Source organism: Molossus molossus, unplaced genomic scaffold (assembly GCF_014108415.1).
Source record: "Molossus molossus isolate mMolMol1 unplaced genomic scaffold, mMolMol1.p scaffold_m16_p_17, whole genome shotgun sequence".
Lineage (NCBI taxonomy): Eukaryota > Metazoa > Chordata > Mammalia > Chiroptera > Molossidae > Molossus > Molossus molossus.
The window spans coordinates 35,572,369-35,589,883 of record NW_023425352.1 but is presented as its reverse complement, the minus strand read 5'-3'; the positions used below and the strand labels follow the sequence as shown (position 1 = coordinate 35,589,883).

The 17,515-nt window shown below is 40.2% G+C and overlaps 1 protein-coding gene across 2 annotated transcripts in view; it reads right to left on the bottom strand.

The window, feature by feature from the left end:
* The window catches only part of PRKG1 (protein kinase cGMP-dependent 1), a 1,169,747-nt gene that overhangs the window by 1,060,109 nt on the left and 92,123 nt on the right, over positions 1 to 17,515 (bottom strand). The window lies entirely within an intron of this gene.

The following is a 17,515-nucleotide window of genomic DNA, read 5'->3' as shown; positions in this document are numbered from 1 at the left end:
TCTCTAGCTATAATCTAGTAAATGTTTAAGGCTCTGTCTTCACTAAAATAAGAAAAGAAAACTGTGTAACATTTTCAGTTAAACTGACTTTTTATATTTTTTTCCATATAAAATAAAAATTGATTTAAAATGTCTATTTGTACCTAATTTCCAGATTTCGGATGACTGTTTGTTGAGCATCAGTGCTTATTCATTTCTTTCTTAAACCATGAAACATTTAAAAACTTAAGAAAATTGCATAAAATAACAGTCATCCATATCCCACTAGTCAATTTTAGTGGATGTTAACATTTTGCATCATTTGATTCAGTTCTTTCTTCCCCTTTCTCTCATTCTGTCTAAGTCAAAAAGAATTTGATGTAGCAAAAGCCTTACTTTACATACCTATTACCTCCTTCCTTCTTCACATAATACAACATAGCTAAAGTTGGAGATCATTCTGATGAAGATTTTTATAATTGCACTGAATATAAAAGTATCCAGTACCAATAAACAGTATTATTCACGTTTAGAGATTTTACATAAATGGTATCACATTGTACATACCCTTTTGCAACATTTTTATTCACTCCAAAATGTGTTTCAAATCCATCCATAAATTACCATTGAATAAATTTTCATTAAATAAAACACAAGATGTGTTTTTCAAAAAGAAAGAAGAGTGTAGCTTTATTCAAAAGCATCATAAATATCTTCCAAAGGCTTTCTGCCTCCTCTCAGGGTCTTATAGTACTTATGCAACTCTCTCTTGCCATTCATTACTTCTCCAGTAATGTCTTTAAGTATCATGATATCTTTTACTTTGGATTTTTATTATTAACACTTATACATGCAGATGATTTAAAGAGTCAAATCCTTCTACAAGGCTTCTTACTTATAACAATTTTCCACTCTAGACCCCAACTGTTTTTGAGCTCTAGAATCAACCACTTTTAAAGGCTTTGTTAGATGTTACTTTTTTTTCTTCCATATAGCTAACATATTTATATTTCTACTTTTTGTTTTCAGTGTAGAAATTAGCTATTCACTTCCTACTATGGAAGAAAAATGATTCAGCTTTCTTTCCTCTTCCTGGCACCCACCACATGTGCACAAGAGTTTACACATACAAACACACACACACATTTTCCCATTTACCTCTTCTTCCTCACATTATAAAACACTGTTTTGTCAGATCATTGCTGAATGCTTACATTGTTATGAGTGTATAAATGCTCTCAGTATAGCCATTTTATGTAGTACATCCTGAATACATACTTGTTTTATTTGAAGAGCATTTTATTTACATTTACAGCTGTTGTTTTGTGTGTGTGTGTGTGTGTGTGTGTGTGTGTGTGTTTCTTTTTTAGGTAATTCATTTTTTATATATTTAATCTTAGGTATGTCTCCTAGGTATGTAAATCTCCTCTCAATGCATTCATACCTATTAGGCATGCTATCAAGTTCATCTACAAGAATCACTGCCAGCGATGATGGGTAGCTTGCTTCAGTCAGAGTCGGTTCTTTAAGCTTGGTGCAACCCTTCATCTTGGGTCTCCGGGCCACATTAGCCTCAGAACCTCACTCTTGGATCTCACTTTCGTGATCTTCTCCCTCTTTTTTGGTAGAGCACCTCATCTAGTAGCTGACAGAAGAAGGGTGTGCGTTTAGGAGGTACATTTTTTGATACTTCAACTATTTGAAATGTCTTTGGTCTATAACCACAATCAGTGATGATTTTACTGAGCATGGAATTCTACATTGAGGAATCATTTCTCTTTAGGATGTGAAGGCATCACTCAGCTTCCTTTAGCTCAAAGAAATATTAAACCATCCTGATTCCTGAGCCTTTGGACAGAAATCTATTCCCACACCCTCTCAGAAGTCTGCATTCTAAAATGTCATGATTAAATACCTTCATTGGTGGGTCTAATCCATCACTGAATTGTGCTTTATATGGGACTTCACAATTTGGAAACTCATTTCCTTCAATTCTAGGACATTTTCTTGATTTTCCTTTAATGATCCCCTCCCATGAAGCTTCTGACTTTTTAGTCTCCTAGATGGATCTGCTAGTTTTCTAACTTTTTTCTACTTGCTAGTTGGTTGTGTTTGTTTACTTTTCTAGAAGATTTTCTTAATTCCAACTCGAGTTTTTTATTCTGCTACGATGTTTTTAATTTCATTTCTAAAAGCTGCTTTTATCTTCTGATCATTTTTGTATTTTAGCAGCATCCTCTTCCTGTCCCATTCATTCAATGTCTTATGTCTCTGAAGTTTATATCATAGATGATTATTTATAAAAATGTCCTCTTCCTGCATAGGTCCTGTCTCCTTCAAGTCACTGTTTTCTGTGGTGAGTGTATGTGATGTGTCTGTTTCTCTCTCACGCTATATACTTTACTCAGATACCTTGCGAACCCTGGCAGGTGTTTACATTTGGATCACTGAGAATGTGGGTTAGAAGTTTTGTGCTCAGGAAGGCTTGTTGATAATGGTCCTCGCCACAGGGTGATCTAGCTCCTGTGTTTCCTTTCAGAATCTTAATGTCAAAATCTTTAGGGTTTGTTTCCTCCTGCCCCTTGCTCTTCTCTTCAGCTGCTCAAATCACCCAGAGAAGATACTTCCAGTTTCCCACCAGGAGGGAATATGTCTGGCTACCAATGGGCACGGAGCTGGATGGGAGACAGAGACGGAGAGGTTTCTAAGTTCAGTTGTAGACTTCCACTCATTCCCACTGTGCAAAACAAATGATTCAGCCTTTATTTTAAACTTGCAGATAATAAACACCCAGCCCCTGCCAGTATGAGGAAGGAGCAGTTACAGTGGTTTAGAGGAGCCAACCTGTCCTATTCATAAGAACCAAATGCAAAATTTTTAGAAACTGTCCTGCCGGTTATTAAACACAATCATTGTTAAAAATTAAATTATATAAATATGCAATTAAAGAATTATACTTAAAAAAAAGATAATAAATATTAAGAATGTATACTGTCCTAGTTAATTTACAGTTATCTGTGCTCTTGAGGTTATTTACACATCACATTTTAAGGGAAGGGTACTATGTAAAGGTGTCCTAATCACAGGTCTTCCCAACTCTGCATTCAGTGATGCTATGTAGGTAGCTTGAAATTGGCCGTGGTACAAGTATTTACACCACACAGATTGGCAAATGCTATAAATCACAACTTCTTTTTTTTTAGAACTGGTTGTCAAACATTTGCCAGCATACCACTGGGCAGATACCCAATTTCTCAAAGTCGAAGAGGAGATCTGGGGTCTTACTACTTCTTAAACATGTTTCAGCCAATCCATCTCCTTTTATTCCCACATTTACTCCAGATCCGAAGGTAACCAGGGCCCCAGTCCCTACATCTTCTGAAATTGAACATTGAAAATCCAGTTCTTGCTCAGCTTCCTCCAAGTTTAGTTTTCTTCGGTCTCCTAAATCAGAAGTCTCTCTCCCAACCATTTTCAGCTTTTCGAACATTCTCCCTATGATCTCCTCTTCTCTCTGTCTTTATAATATTGAGCATTTTAGAAAATATTCTTATTGTTATTTCAGTGAAATTTTGGAAACAAGTGGAAATGTATGTATCTGTTTAATCTTTCATCTTCAACTGGTAATTATGTAATACACTAAACACTAAAATGATAGGAGCTTAATTCCTAAAAGCAGATTATAAACTTGTTGAATAAAGGGACAAGTGGGGGAGTTTGTGGTCTCCTGGAAGTGCCATAATAAAATAGCACAGACTTGAGTGGTTTAAACAACAGAAAGTTCTCCTTACAGTTCTGGAGGTTTGGAAGTCCAAGATCAAGGTGCCATCCGTTCCATTTCTGATGAGAGCTCTTCTTGGGTTGTAGGGGGCCACCTTCTCTCTGTGTCCCACATGGCAGAGAGAGAGGGGGAGAGAGCTATCTAGTGTCTCTTCTTATAAGGACACTAATTTTATCAAAGTGGGGCCCCATCTTTATGACCTCATTTAACCTTAATTACCTCCTATGGACCCTATCTCTAAATATGCTCATATGGTGAGGGGAATTAGTGGGTAGGGCTTCACCATATGAATTTTGGGAGGATACAGATATTCAGTTCAAAATAGGACAATTGTTTTCCATCTTCCACTGGTGCCTGGAGAGACATAGCAGGCTACAGAACTGAGTCAGGATTTGTCCCCTTGGCCCAAACCTCTTCACTGTCATGTTGGATGAAAACCAATTTGTGACTAAAGTCAGTGAAAAGAGGTAACTAGACGCAGACGCATACTTCATACGCAGTTCCAGAAGATTGTTCAAGCAATGCATCAGCATTGGACTGATCTCCAGGGGTATACTTTTTCTTACTTACAATATTTGTAACAACTCCTGTGGAATTCTTCATTATTGAATCCATCTTCTTCTGTACCCCTTTCTCGCCACAATCTGGATAACAAATCTGTTGGCCACTTCCTTCATCAGTTACTTTGTTCCAAATTTCTAAGGTTTGAAAAGCTTCCTCCCTGATAGTATTTAGTGATGTGTGGTTATTGTAAGTAATCCATTTGGTTTAATAGAAACATACATATTAAGTAAGGGCTGCACTTACTGACAGTCATGACTGTAACAGTTTTAAAAGTCTTGATATTCTATCAACAAACAAGGCATTTGTACTTCCTTCAGTGTGACATATTGAAGAAATTGTAGGATTTGAACTGGAAAATGCAAAGGATTCATCAGTCAACAAAACAGGATATGGCTATCTCATAGATCTTATATTTAAGTGACTGAGCATGGTTTCTGAAGACATTGCCACATCTCAACATTTGACATTCAAGAACTTTTCCAGAACAGTCCTTTATCAACTTCAAAGGTTTGCAGCTTCCATTTCAAGGCTACACTTGACATTTACCATTTTCAACTTCCTAATACCTCCCTATGTTTTTATTCAATCAAACATGTAATTCAAAAAACTTTTCCAGAACTGAATGCATGAACTTTCTTATTGAAAGGGTTCATAGGGAGCCTGGTCAGTGTGGCTCAGTGGTTGAGCATTGACCCATGCACCAAAAGGTCGCTGGTTCGATTTCTGGTCAGGGCACATGCCCGGGTTGTGGGCCATGCAGGAGGCGGCCAGTTGATGTTCTCTCTCATTGGTGTTTCTATCTCTCTCTTCCTCTTCCTTCCTCTCTCTCTCTCTCTAATATCAATAAAGAAAACAATTTTAAATAAAAAGGAAAGGGCTCACAGGGAGCCCAACAAAATGAATGGAATTACACTCACAACAAAGTGCAACATAATAAAATGTTAGTACACTGGGGACAAAGAAAACACCCAACAGTTTCCCAGAAAAAAATGAATATATTCTAATGGCAGTTTCTTTATTAGCAGTATCTAGCAGAGGAGTGCCTGGCACAAAAATAAATGTTTGTAATATAAATGAATTCCTCACTAACTTTATTCCACAGAGTGCCAGGTCAAACACACCCCAGCATAGATCACCTATCTCTACTGTGTTACTAAACTAATCTCCTCAGGTTAAGTATTTAAAGGAAGGGACACATTATTTTTCCAGAAGATAAGGACCATAAATTGTAGTTAAACTCCCAAGAGAGTCCACAAACATGTCCTTTACATTTATATAACAAAAACATTATGTAACATTTATATAACTAAACACTATGTATTCAAAACTAGAGGGATTGTTTTCTAACACTGTTATAATGCTAGTTATTAAAATAAAATTTTAGAGAGAAAAAATGGCAACTGAGTGAATGGAACCTTCACAGACCGTCTCCCAGGACCAAACTGGAATTACAACTAAAACACAGACAAATCGACTGGAAAAAGCAACAGAAAAGCAGCTTGCAAGGATCATATAACCAGGGACACTGACTCGATCCTGGTAGAATTGCGAAGGTGCGAAACGGGGGCTGGGAGCCCACAGAGAGCAGCGGCCTTAGCTGTGACCACCGCCCTCGGATTAAACTCCCAAGAACCCTCCACAGCACACAGAGCCGGGACAGATGCTATAATAGCCACAGCCACTCACCTTGGGCTCTGGCAGAGGGAGGGCAGACCGGACTGGAACTGTGTGGGGACACACGGGATTTGGAGGGTGCTCAGAGCTTTTGCTGGGTTGCAGCCACGCAGGACAGTGGCCATCTTGCTCCTTCCCAGGGCTCTGGAGAGAGGCAGCAGCCCCTCCCTCAGAGATCCAACCCCAAACCATGGCCATTGAAATGCAAACTGAGGCTCACTAACAACCAGCATCTGGCCCATCCTCGGGAAATCCCCTTACACTAAGCACCTGAAGGAGTTTTTCAATCAACTGACAACCCAAAACTCTTCAAGTAACCTCGACTGCTAGCCTCCAGACAAAAAGCTAGATGATAACAGTACCATTCCTAGGCTAGTAACTCTAACCAGGAAAGTAAGACTTGACAGTGGTGTTTAACGTGGGTCCTCTCTCGCTCATCTAAACCCAGGAGAGGGAGCCACAAACAGCAGAACACCAACATCCACAGGGAAAACTTGGTAGGCTCCAAAGCCCACTGTGATAGCCAAAATGGTGAAACACAGAAACAAAAGCCAAATGAAAGAACAAGAGACCTCCACCAAAGATGAGATCAATGTGGAGCAGTTAGGCAAGTTAACAGAGCTAGATTTCAGAGCCATGAATAAGCTCAACAGCATGAATAAGGACATAGTGATGCTGAAAATCAACCAATTAGAAATTAAAAACCACCAAGAAGAGATCAAGAATGACATATCAGAAATAAAGAACACATTGGAAGGTCTAAACAGCAGAGTAGAGGAAGCTGAGGACCAGATCAGTGAATTAGAAGACAGGGTAGAAAAAATCAACCAATCAGAAAACCAAAAAGAAAGAACGATTAAAAAACAGGAAGACAGCTTAAGAGAACTGTGGGACAACTGGAAACATAATAATATTCGCATCATAGGAATCCCCGAAGAAGAAGAAAATGAGTAAGGGTTAGAGAATATAGTCAAAGAAATAGTGACAGAAAACTTCCCTAATTTGGTGAAGAAAGAAAGCATTCAAGTTCAAGAAGCACAGAGAGCCCTAAGGAAGAAGAACCCAAACAGGCCCACACCCGGACACATAGTAATTAAAATGCCAAAACTAAAGACAAAGAGAGAATCCTAAAAGCAGCAAGAGATAAGCAACAGGTTACCTACAAAGAAAACCCCATAAGGCTCTCAGCTGACTTCTCACAAGAAACACTACAGGCCAGAAGGGAATGACATAAAGTAATCAAGGTCATGAAAAACAAGGATCTGAATCCAAGACTACTCTACCCAGCAAGGCTATCATTCAAAATAGAAGGTCAAATAAGAGCTTCCCAGACAAAAAAAGGCTAAGGGAATACATTAGCACCAAACCAGCACTGCAAGAAATGTTAAAAGGACTGCTGTAATTAGTAGAAGAAACAGGAAGAAAAATATAACCACACTAAACAAAAATGGCAATAAACAAGTACATATCAATAATCACCTTAAATGTAAATGGACTGAATACTCTGATAAAAAGACACAGAGTAGCTGATTGGATAAGAAAGCATGACTCATCTATATGTTGTTTACAAGAGACCCATCTCACAACAAAAGAGTCACATAGGTTGAAAGTGAAGGGATGGAAAAAAATTTCCCAAGCAAATGGAAAGCAAAAAAAAAAAAAAGCTGGGGTAGCAATACTCATATCTGATCAAATAGATTTCAAAATGAAGGTCATAACTAGAGACAAAGAAGGCCACTACATAATATTGTAAGAATCTATCCAACAGGAAGATATAACCTTGATAAACATATATGCACCCAATACAGCAGCAACAAAATATATTAAAAATCTTCTGAAGGACTTCAAAGGAGAAATTGATAGCAATACAATCATAGCAGGGGACTTCAACACCCCATTGACAGCACTGGATAGATCCTCTAGACAAAAAATGAGCAAGAAAATAGAGACTCTAAATGAAGCACTAGACCAAATGGATTTAATAGATATCTACAGAGAATTACATCCCAGGGAGGCAAGGGTGGTACAATATTCACAAATCAATAAATGTGATACACCACATAAACAAAATGAAGAATAAAAACCACATGATCATATCAACAGACGCTGAAAAAGCATTCGACAAAATCCAGCATCCATTTCTGATAAAAACGCTCAGCAATGTGGGAATAGAGGGATCATGTCTCAACATAATAAAGGCCATATATGAAAGAACTACAGCCAACATCATAGTCAATGGGCAGAAACTAAAAGCATTTCCCTTAAGAACAGAAACAAGACAGGGATATACACTTTCGCCACTCTTATTTAACATTGTACTGGAAGTCATAGCCACACCAATCAGACATAAAGAAAAAAATAAAAGGGACCCAAATTGGAAAGGAGGAAGTGAAACTGTCATTATTTGCAGATGACATGATATTATACATAGAAAACCCTATAGACTCTCTCAAAAATCTGCTAGACTTAATAAATGAATTTGGCAAAGTAGCCAGATACAAAATTTATGTCAAGAAATCAATGGCATTCTTATACACCAATGATGAACTCACAGAAAGAGAAACTAAAAAAACAATCCCACTTACCATCACAGCAAAACAATTAAGATACCTAGGAATAAACTTAACCAAAGAAGTAAAGGACCTATTCGCAGAAACTACAGGACATTGAAAAAAGAAATAGAGGAAGACATGAAAAAGTGCAAGCACATAACTTGTTCAAGGATTGGAAGAATTAATAACATTAAAATGTTCATATTACCCAAAGCAATCTATAGATTCAATGCAATCCCCATCAAAATACCAATGACATACTTCACAGAACCAGAACAAATACTTCAGAAGTTCATATGGAACCAAAAAAGACCCCGAATAGCCACAGCAATATTGAAAAAGAAGGACAAAGTAGGTGGGTTCACAATACCAGATATCAGGTTATACTACAAAGCGACTGTAATCAAAACAGCCTGGTACTGGCACGAGAACAGGTATATTGACCAGTGGAACAGAATAGAGAACCCAGAAATGGACCCAAGGCAATATGCTCAATTAATATTTGACAAAGGTGGTAAGAGCATACAGTGGAGTAATAATAGCCTCTTTAATAAATGGCTTTGGGAAAATTGGACAGCTACATGCAAAAAAATGAAACTAGACCATTAACTTACACCATACACAAAAATAAACTCAAAATGGATAAAAGACTTAAATGTGACCCGTGAATTCATAAAAATTCTAGAAAAAAATGTAGGCAACAAAATCTCGGACATCATACGCAGCAGAATTTTCACTGATACATCACCTAAGGCAACAGAAACAAAGGAAAAAATGAACACATGGGACTACATCAAACTAAAAAGCTTCTGCACAGCAAAAGAAACAACCATCAAAATGGAAAGGCAACCCACTGTATGGGAGAACATCATTGCCAATGATGTATCAGATAAGGGGTTAATTTCCAAAATATATAGAGTACTCATACAACTCAACAAAAGGAAGACAAAGAACCCAATTAAAAATGGGCAGAGAAGCTGAATAGACACCTCTCCAAACAGGACATACAAATGGCTGAGAGACATATGAAGAAATGCTCAGCATCACTAATCATCAGAGAGATGCAAATTAAAACAACAATGAGGCATCACCTCACACCTCAGAATGGTCGCCATCAACAAATCATCAAACAACAAGTGTTGGTGAGGGTGTGGAGAAAAGGGGACTCTAGTACACTGCTGGTGGGAATGCAGACTGGTGCAGCCACTATGGAACACAATATGGTGTTACTTCAAAAAATTAAAAATTGGACTTCCATTTGACCCAGTGATCCCACTTCTAGGAATATACCCTAAGAAGCCTGAAACACCAATCAGGAAGAATATATGTACCCCTATGTTCATAGCAGCACTATTTACAATAGCTAAGATATGGAAACAGCCCAAGTGTCTATCAGTAGATGAATGGATAAAAAAGCAGTGGTACATATACACAATGGAGTACTATGCAGCTGTAAGAAAGAAAGATCGCTTATCCTTTGAGACGACATGGAGGTACCTGGAAAGTATTATCTTAAGTTAAACAAGCCAAGCAGAAAAAGACAAATAGCACATGATCTCACTTATATATGGAATATAATGAACACAACAGTCTGAGGAATGGGGTAGACACAGAAACATGGAAGTAGGGTACAGAATGACAACCATCAGAAGAGGGGGTGGTGGGGGGTGAGAAGAGATAAACCACAGAACTTATATGCATAACCAATGGACATGGACAACAAAGCTGGAGACAGGGCGGGGGGGATGGGGAGGAGGGTGTCAATGGGGTAAAAAAGGAGAAACATCTGTAACAAAAATAAAATTTAAAAAATAAATATATAAAATGAAATGTTATGCATAGATACATGTGCATCTTGAATGCTGGTATCTAATGCAAAGCCAATTTAATATCACTACTTACAACTATGTCAAATCATAACATGGCTGTTTTTTGCTTACCATATAATATACAAAAAAGATTTCTACAATCCTTACCCATCTCTGACCCCCACCCCTTTCCTGACCTTCCTTTGGGGTGGGGATGCATGTTGGTGTAAACCTGAGCCTCAAAGAAGGGCTGCTGTTCTACTTTGGGGTCCCCAGGAGTAGACGCTGAGTGGAGAATTCCTGCGCAGGAAATGTATTGAGGAAGTGCTCCCCTAGAAGCTGCCAAGCAACACAGTTTCAGGCCAAGTTCCATAGAGCACAGCAAGGGAACTCTGGAAGGAAAATTGTATCTCTTGGAAGCAAGGGGGCCAAGCTGTCATGAGCCCATATCTGTCAGTCACTGGCATAGTTTGCCCTGGGGTGATGGAAATGCCCAGGACCTTCCAGTTCTCTGCCAACGCTTGAAAAACAGCTAGTAGCTCAAGGAAAGCGGCAGACAGGCTTTCAAACCAACAGCAGGTTGAAAGGGTGTAGGGGGTGCAGAGACTGCGCAAGGGAACCGCAAGGATCTGGGCGGAGCGTGATTCCACCTGACTTAGAAATGTCAGAGAACAGAGTGTAAGGAATTTACAAGCTTGTTGTTGATTTTGCCTTGTTCCCTCCTGGACTGTCTCAAAGAAGTAGGTAGGTACCCTTGACCGAATCATCCCTGCTTCTAAAAATAGCTGAAACAAGCCCACCTTTTCTCAGTGTGTGTCCTTCGACCCTGAGGCCCCTTATCCATGAGGAGCCTCCACGCCGGCTCATCGTACCTGCTGGTGTGGGGACTGTCCTGCGCACTCTGCCACTCACTGCCCTTGCCACAGCCTCCCCATCCTGGACCTCGGGGACACTGGACAAGTGAAAGAATGGGTAAATGGAGAGACTATTGTAAAGTGTTAAGAGGTAGGTCTTCATTTCATCCACCCAACTACGCTATGAGGTCAGTACTACTGTCACCTACACATTTTATAGATGTGAAAACCAAGGCACAGATGAGTTAAGGACTTGTGCAAGAACATACAATTAGAAGCAGCAGAGTCTGAATTCAAACAGCCAGGCCTCAGCAGCCGCGCTAACCATTACGTGCACTGCCTCTCCCAACAATCTGACATAGGTATTGTTTTTGATGTTTTGCAAAAGAAGAAATGAACATCAAGGAGATTAAAAGTTATTTGCTTGTGTTTACATACCAATAATGGGCACCGTGAGAACTTGAACTCGGGTCAGAGGACCCCAAAGTACCATGCTCTTCCCGTGGTCTTTCCCATGAAAAGAAAGCTGGCTTTTCTCCAGCTAACCCGGGAGGGAGGAGATCCAGGGAGCTACCCCACTACTCATGACTCCTACCAGGATCCACGAGAGAATGACAGCATTCAGCGTTAAGAGAGAAAAGCCCCTGGGAAGAAGGCTGCAGCCTCTGTCCCTTCCTGTCTGTAGAGCTTCCAGAAAGATTAGTGCAGAGCTCAACCTGAGTTCTGTGTCCACCAGCAGGATGGTCTGGTCAAAAGCTACTGGGCAACGAGCTACTCTGAGGAAACGGGGGGCACTGGAGGGCTCAGGGGAAGAAAGATAACTCTGAACAAAGAGGAAAACCTCCCAGAAAGGAGATCAAAGTCGGTGAGCAGAAGGGAGTAGGATTGAGAATCTGTCTTTCAGTGAACCACAAACTCAGACACCGCCAGCCCCAGGAAGCAGAGAAGATGCCAAGATCACAGCCTGCATGGTTTCCTCCAACATGGATCCTGATTCCAGGAAAGTCAGAATGGAGAGGCCTGGCTGGCATGGGGTGTACTCATGGCAGGATGTGGGTCAGCCAGAACAGACAGCAGGGAAGAGACCGCCCGCATTTAGCGACAGCTGAAGACCCAACTCTGCTGAGAACTGGTATCAGCGGAAGGACACGATGGTTACCAGCAGACCAGTTATGGAACTTGGGGCAGCGTGCCCAGACTGGGGTAGGGGGGATGGAGCACAATCCTAGTCCTAAGAGAACTAGGTTCCAGAGAGGCTTGTGCACTATTCACATTTGGGGACAGATACATCTCTGTTGTGAAGATTATCCTGTGCATTGCAGCATCCCTGCCATCTACTCTCCCTCCAGTTGTGACAAATAAAGTGCCTCCAGACATTGCCTAACGTCCCACTGCAGGGCAAAGTCACGTCCGGGTGAGAGCCATTGGGTTAGTGGAATGACGAAGAAACCTAGCATCTGCTGAGTACTTTCTATGTGCCAGATGCTGTTACCAGTGCTTTACAAATATAATGTGGTGTAATTCTTCAATACGGATATGAGAGGGACACTATTGCTGTCTCTGTTTTAAGATGGGAAACTGAAGGCATAGAGATATTAGCAACTCAGCTCAAGTAACACAGCATGTAACTGGTCGATTTGAGATTCCAACTGGGAAGTCTTCCTCCAGAGTAACTACGTCGCCTCCCTTTTTATGGATGAGAAATCCAAGGTACAGAGAGGCAAGGGATGCAATCAGTGGAAAAGAAACTGGAACTCAGGTTTCTCTGACTCCAGGGCCCAAGTACCCACCACATTTTACTGGTTCTCCAGTTTCGTTCAGAGTAGCACCAGCAGAAATGTTGACTAGGCTACTGACCTAGAAAGTATTATTCACAGTGTCTAAGCACAGGCTTAGTCTTCAGTCTATGGACGACTACAAGATAAGGGTTCATTGCTTAAGCTCCAGTGACTAGAATAATGGGGGATAAGGAACCAGGCGCTCATCACCCGAGCCCTGGATCTGTCTGAAATGCCATCTTCCCTTCTTTACCTCTTCTCTTTCCCCTTCCCTCCAACTCAATCTCTCTCAAGCTTTTGCGCCTCAATTTTATTTAGCTTTTAAATAATAATCTACTAAATTTATTAAATAAAATGATGCACGGCCCATTTCTAATTCTTATATAATGACATCACACACACACATCCTTCATAAAATTAGCCCACAAATCTGGGCACAAATAAATCCTAAAAGCCCACAATTAAAAACATGCATTTCTATCTCTGGAAAACGGGGGAGGGGGAGGCGGTTAAAAACATTACATCTAATGCCAGAAGCCCTGAATTTCTTTTTCCTTGAATCAGTTGCCTTCAATAAAAGAAGACCCCGATGCCTACTGTAAATGTGAATTTCTCTAGCAGGCTCCAAGCCCTTGATTTACCAAAATATGATACCTACAGATCTCGTCCAGAAGATGTGCAAACCCGTAAAGTGCTCAGGCAGACAGCGAGGTCCTGCGCTTTGACTCGGGAAGCGGTTCTGCAAGCACTGCCCTGCCCGTACCTGCGTCTGTCTGGCAGCAGCAAACCCCCAGGCCGCTGGCTCCGATCAGAGAATTCCCTTGAAGCGGTGCGAAGAATAACTGAAATTGCAGTTAACTATACAATCTCCTTCAGTGAATAAGGCAGAATAAGATTGGGGTTATTCATTTTAAGTGAAATTGCTGATTTCACTCTTGAAGGCAACTAAGGAAACAGGGAATTACTACACACGCTGGCCATGCCCAAGTAAATGCAGCCCCAGCTTGAACCTGGGACAGTGTGTATTACTGGCGCGGAGCTCTTTGATTACAAAAACACAGAGAGCCAAGCTGTTTGATCAAGACATTTCGGGAGCTAACACAGGAAACAAAAACTGCAGGAAAACTGCCTTGACGTCTGCAACAGCTGTGATTTCCAAGAACAATAACTTAGAAACACCTAGAAATTAGAAGTCAACATGGGAAATGAGAGAGCACAGAATTAGGTCTCCAGAGACCTGGGTCTGGGCTTTGCCCCTTACCAGTGATACTACCCTAATTGACAAACTCTCTGGACCTCTTTGTCGTTCCCTGTAAATGAAGGGGGTGCACTAAGCAATCCTTGTAGACCTTTTCTTTTTAGCCCGAATTTAGCAGTAAGGGACAGTGTCCCAGAGTAAAAGAGCAGGGAGTGCAGAGTCAACCAGACCTGGGGTCAAATTCTGATTTCATTTGTATACAGTTCTGAGATCTTGATCAAGTTGCTTAACCTCTCTGAGTTTAAGTATCTCCTGTGTTCACTGCTGATGAATACAGCTTTTGAAGATGAAAAAAATCTGAAATGCAATTGGTGGCTCTCCTTACAGACTGGTCCAAACCTTTATGTATATAAATTTAAAATAAGAAGGTCTGAAAACCAAAGTCTTGGACATTTATGAGAAACTCACTTTGTCACGAAGTCTAACCTAAATTTGCCATGAGGAATTCTGTAGCTTTTATTTTCCCTGTTTAGCTATTTAATATGTATATGTTTTGCTAAAAAAATAAAATAAAATAAAATGCAGATATGTTTGTTTTTCAAGTGCTTGATCCCCTAGAGGTGTTAGAGAGTCCATTCTGTGTATACCTTTCACACCATCATTGAAAAATCAGGCAATCTGAATTCCAAAGCACATTGGGATCCAAAGATTTCAGGTGATCATTATAAACCTATATTATGTTATAGATTTTAATTATTGAGCAATAAAGTGTGAGAGTGATTTTAAGAGTGTACTTTAGGGCTAAAGAAAATAGAGTTTTCATATTTCAATTTTTGGAAAATTCTATTTATTATTTGAAGCTCAAAACCAAACATTATTAATTCAATAAACACATACAAATCAAAACATGGAGAACACTGCTATATTCCATTATGTTTTCTAATTGCTAATACTAAGCTTTAATACTCTGTCTCAGTTGTCATGTTCATCTCCCCCCAAGCAGAGACTTGTGTAAATAACTGTTAGAAGCTGAGAGCTACGAGAACAATGAGAGGAGAAAAGAATGAAAGAAAATCATAATGCTACGTGAGTACGTTCTATGCTCCAGATACGACGCTAATCTCTTTATATTTGTATTTCTAATTTAACGCTGAGCTACAAGCCCTGTCCCCGGTAGTTCACAGTCGAGATCAGGACAGACATCGATCACACATTGTTCACTGCACCCATGTGCCAGGCACTATCCTGGGCCCTGGGTCAACAGAGGTGAGCTTATGTGAAGCCCTCTGGAAAGACAAGGAACAGAAAACAAATAAATAATGTCAGATGATGTGCTATGATCAAACCAAGGTAAGGTAACACAATAGAAAATATTTGAGGTGACAGTGACCATACTCTGTCCAGGAAAAGTATCTTTGGTTTTTTGGTTGTTGTTGTTTTAACTTATTTATTTTTATCTTCACCCAAGAACATTTTTGCATATATCTTCAGATAGAGCGGGAGGAAGAGAGAGAAAGTTCGATGTGAGAGAGACACATCGAATGGTTGCCACCCACACGACCCCAACCGGGGCCAGGGACAAACTGCAACCGAGGTACATGCCCTTAGCGGGAATCGAACCTGGGTCACTCTGCCCCGCAGGCCAACGCTTTAACCGCTGAGCCAAACAGGCCAGGGAAGAGAAAGTATCTTTGAATAAGTGGTTTCTAAGTGTGTTTGCATATGTGTGTGTGGGGGTACATATCTGTGAAATAATAATTAATAAAACAGAGTTAATATTAAGTATGGATGGGAAACAGAATATGTCACCCCAAAATATGTCTTTTGGGATATTGGTTACTTTCAAGAAACAAAAGATGCAGGAAGAAAGTCTGTCCTTCCCCCTAACTGCCTGAAAGAATTTCCATAGAGGACCAGCTCCAGGGGTAGACATCATCATAGATAACTATACTTTAATATGAACTAGATATGATAGCGTGAAACCTAGTGAGGCCCATTTGATCCAAGTCCTCTCTGCGTCCCATTGTGGAAGATGACCCAGCAAACATTTAAGTACCAAACTTGATTTTCAGTCTGTATGTAAATCACCTTCCTGCCCTTTGAGGTCCCAAACCACAACTCCTTCCCCCCCAGTTTCAAAAGAATGTTAGACACAGAAGAGCTCCAGCCAATGGGTATTCCAAAAGAGAAATCATTCCAGACCGATGTGGGCAGAGAAGACTTCCTGGAATAAAACGCAGGTAGAACTTGAAAGAAAAGGAACATTCCCATCGGTAGCAGATGCAGTCAGAGAGGGTCTCTAACCATGAATCCCTGCTCCAATGTTCTGGGCACTGAAATGAACTGTCTTCAGTCGTGTTTACAGTACCGCCTGACACAGTTAGTTCGAAATCCCCAAACTATGATTTCAGGGGTTCTCAAACTTTAGGTGCATCAGCGTCACCTAGAGAGACTCTTAAAACACAGGTTGCTGGGCCCTAACGCAGTTTCCAATTCATTGAGTTGGGATGAGACTTAAAATTGCATTTCTAACAAGTTTCCAAGCGACCCTGATGCATCTAGTCCAGGGAACGACTGAGATCTTTGTGTCTATTATATTCTGCCCACTATTCTAGATTCTGCAAGTGAACAGAGCAGTATCAACCTGCTCAATGATTTATGAAATATTTGAAAATTTTGTCGCATCATCTGCATTTTTATGAAATTGCTCTCAATCCTTTGTAAACACATATAATGTGTGTATCTATAATATTTTAATTTCCTACTTGTTCCGTGTGTGTGTGTGTGTGTGTGTGTATGTGTGTGTGTGTATATATATATATATATATATATATATATATATATATCAGAACTGGTTCCCATACACAAGCATCATTATCTCTACTATTACTTATTTGAATGAGAAAATTCAAATTTGTGCAATGAAATTTAAGTTTTTCAACCACCTGTGAAACTAAAAATGGACTCTGTAGCTTACCGCAAACACCTGAAATCATTTATTGTCTCTTAAATCCCTTTTATCAATTCCCAGTGGATCCTCAAAGTAAAATTATTCTTTATTCTCTCAGACTAAAACTTTGTTCTTGGTACCTGTACAATCAGAAAGCTAAAAGTGCCGCCTCATCTCACTGCTGAATGAGCAACAGATCTGGCAAATTTCTCAATTGGCTCGTCACCCAGAAGCCCTTGCACCAGACAGCACTGCCTGGTATCAGAGCACAGGTTTCTAGGGGATACAGCCAGCCAGGTAGCAAGCCAGAGTCTTTACTGAGAGAAACCGGAGTCCGTCGCAGACACCTGAATCAGTCACGTTCCACTGGGGACAGG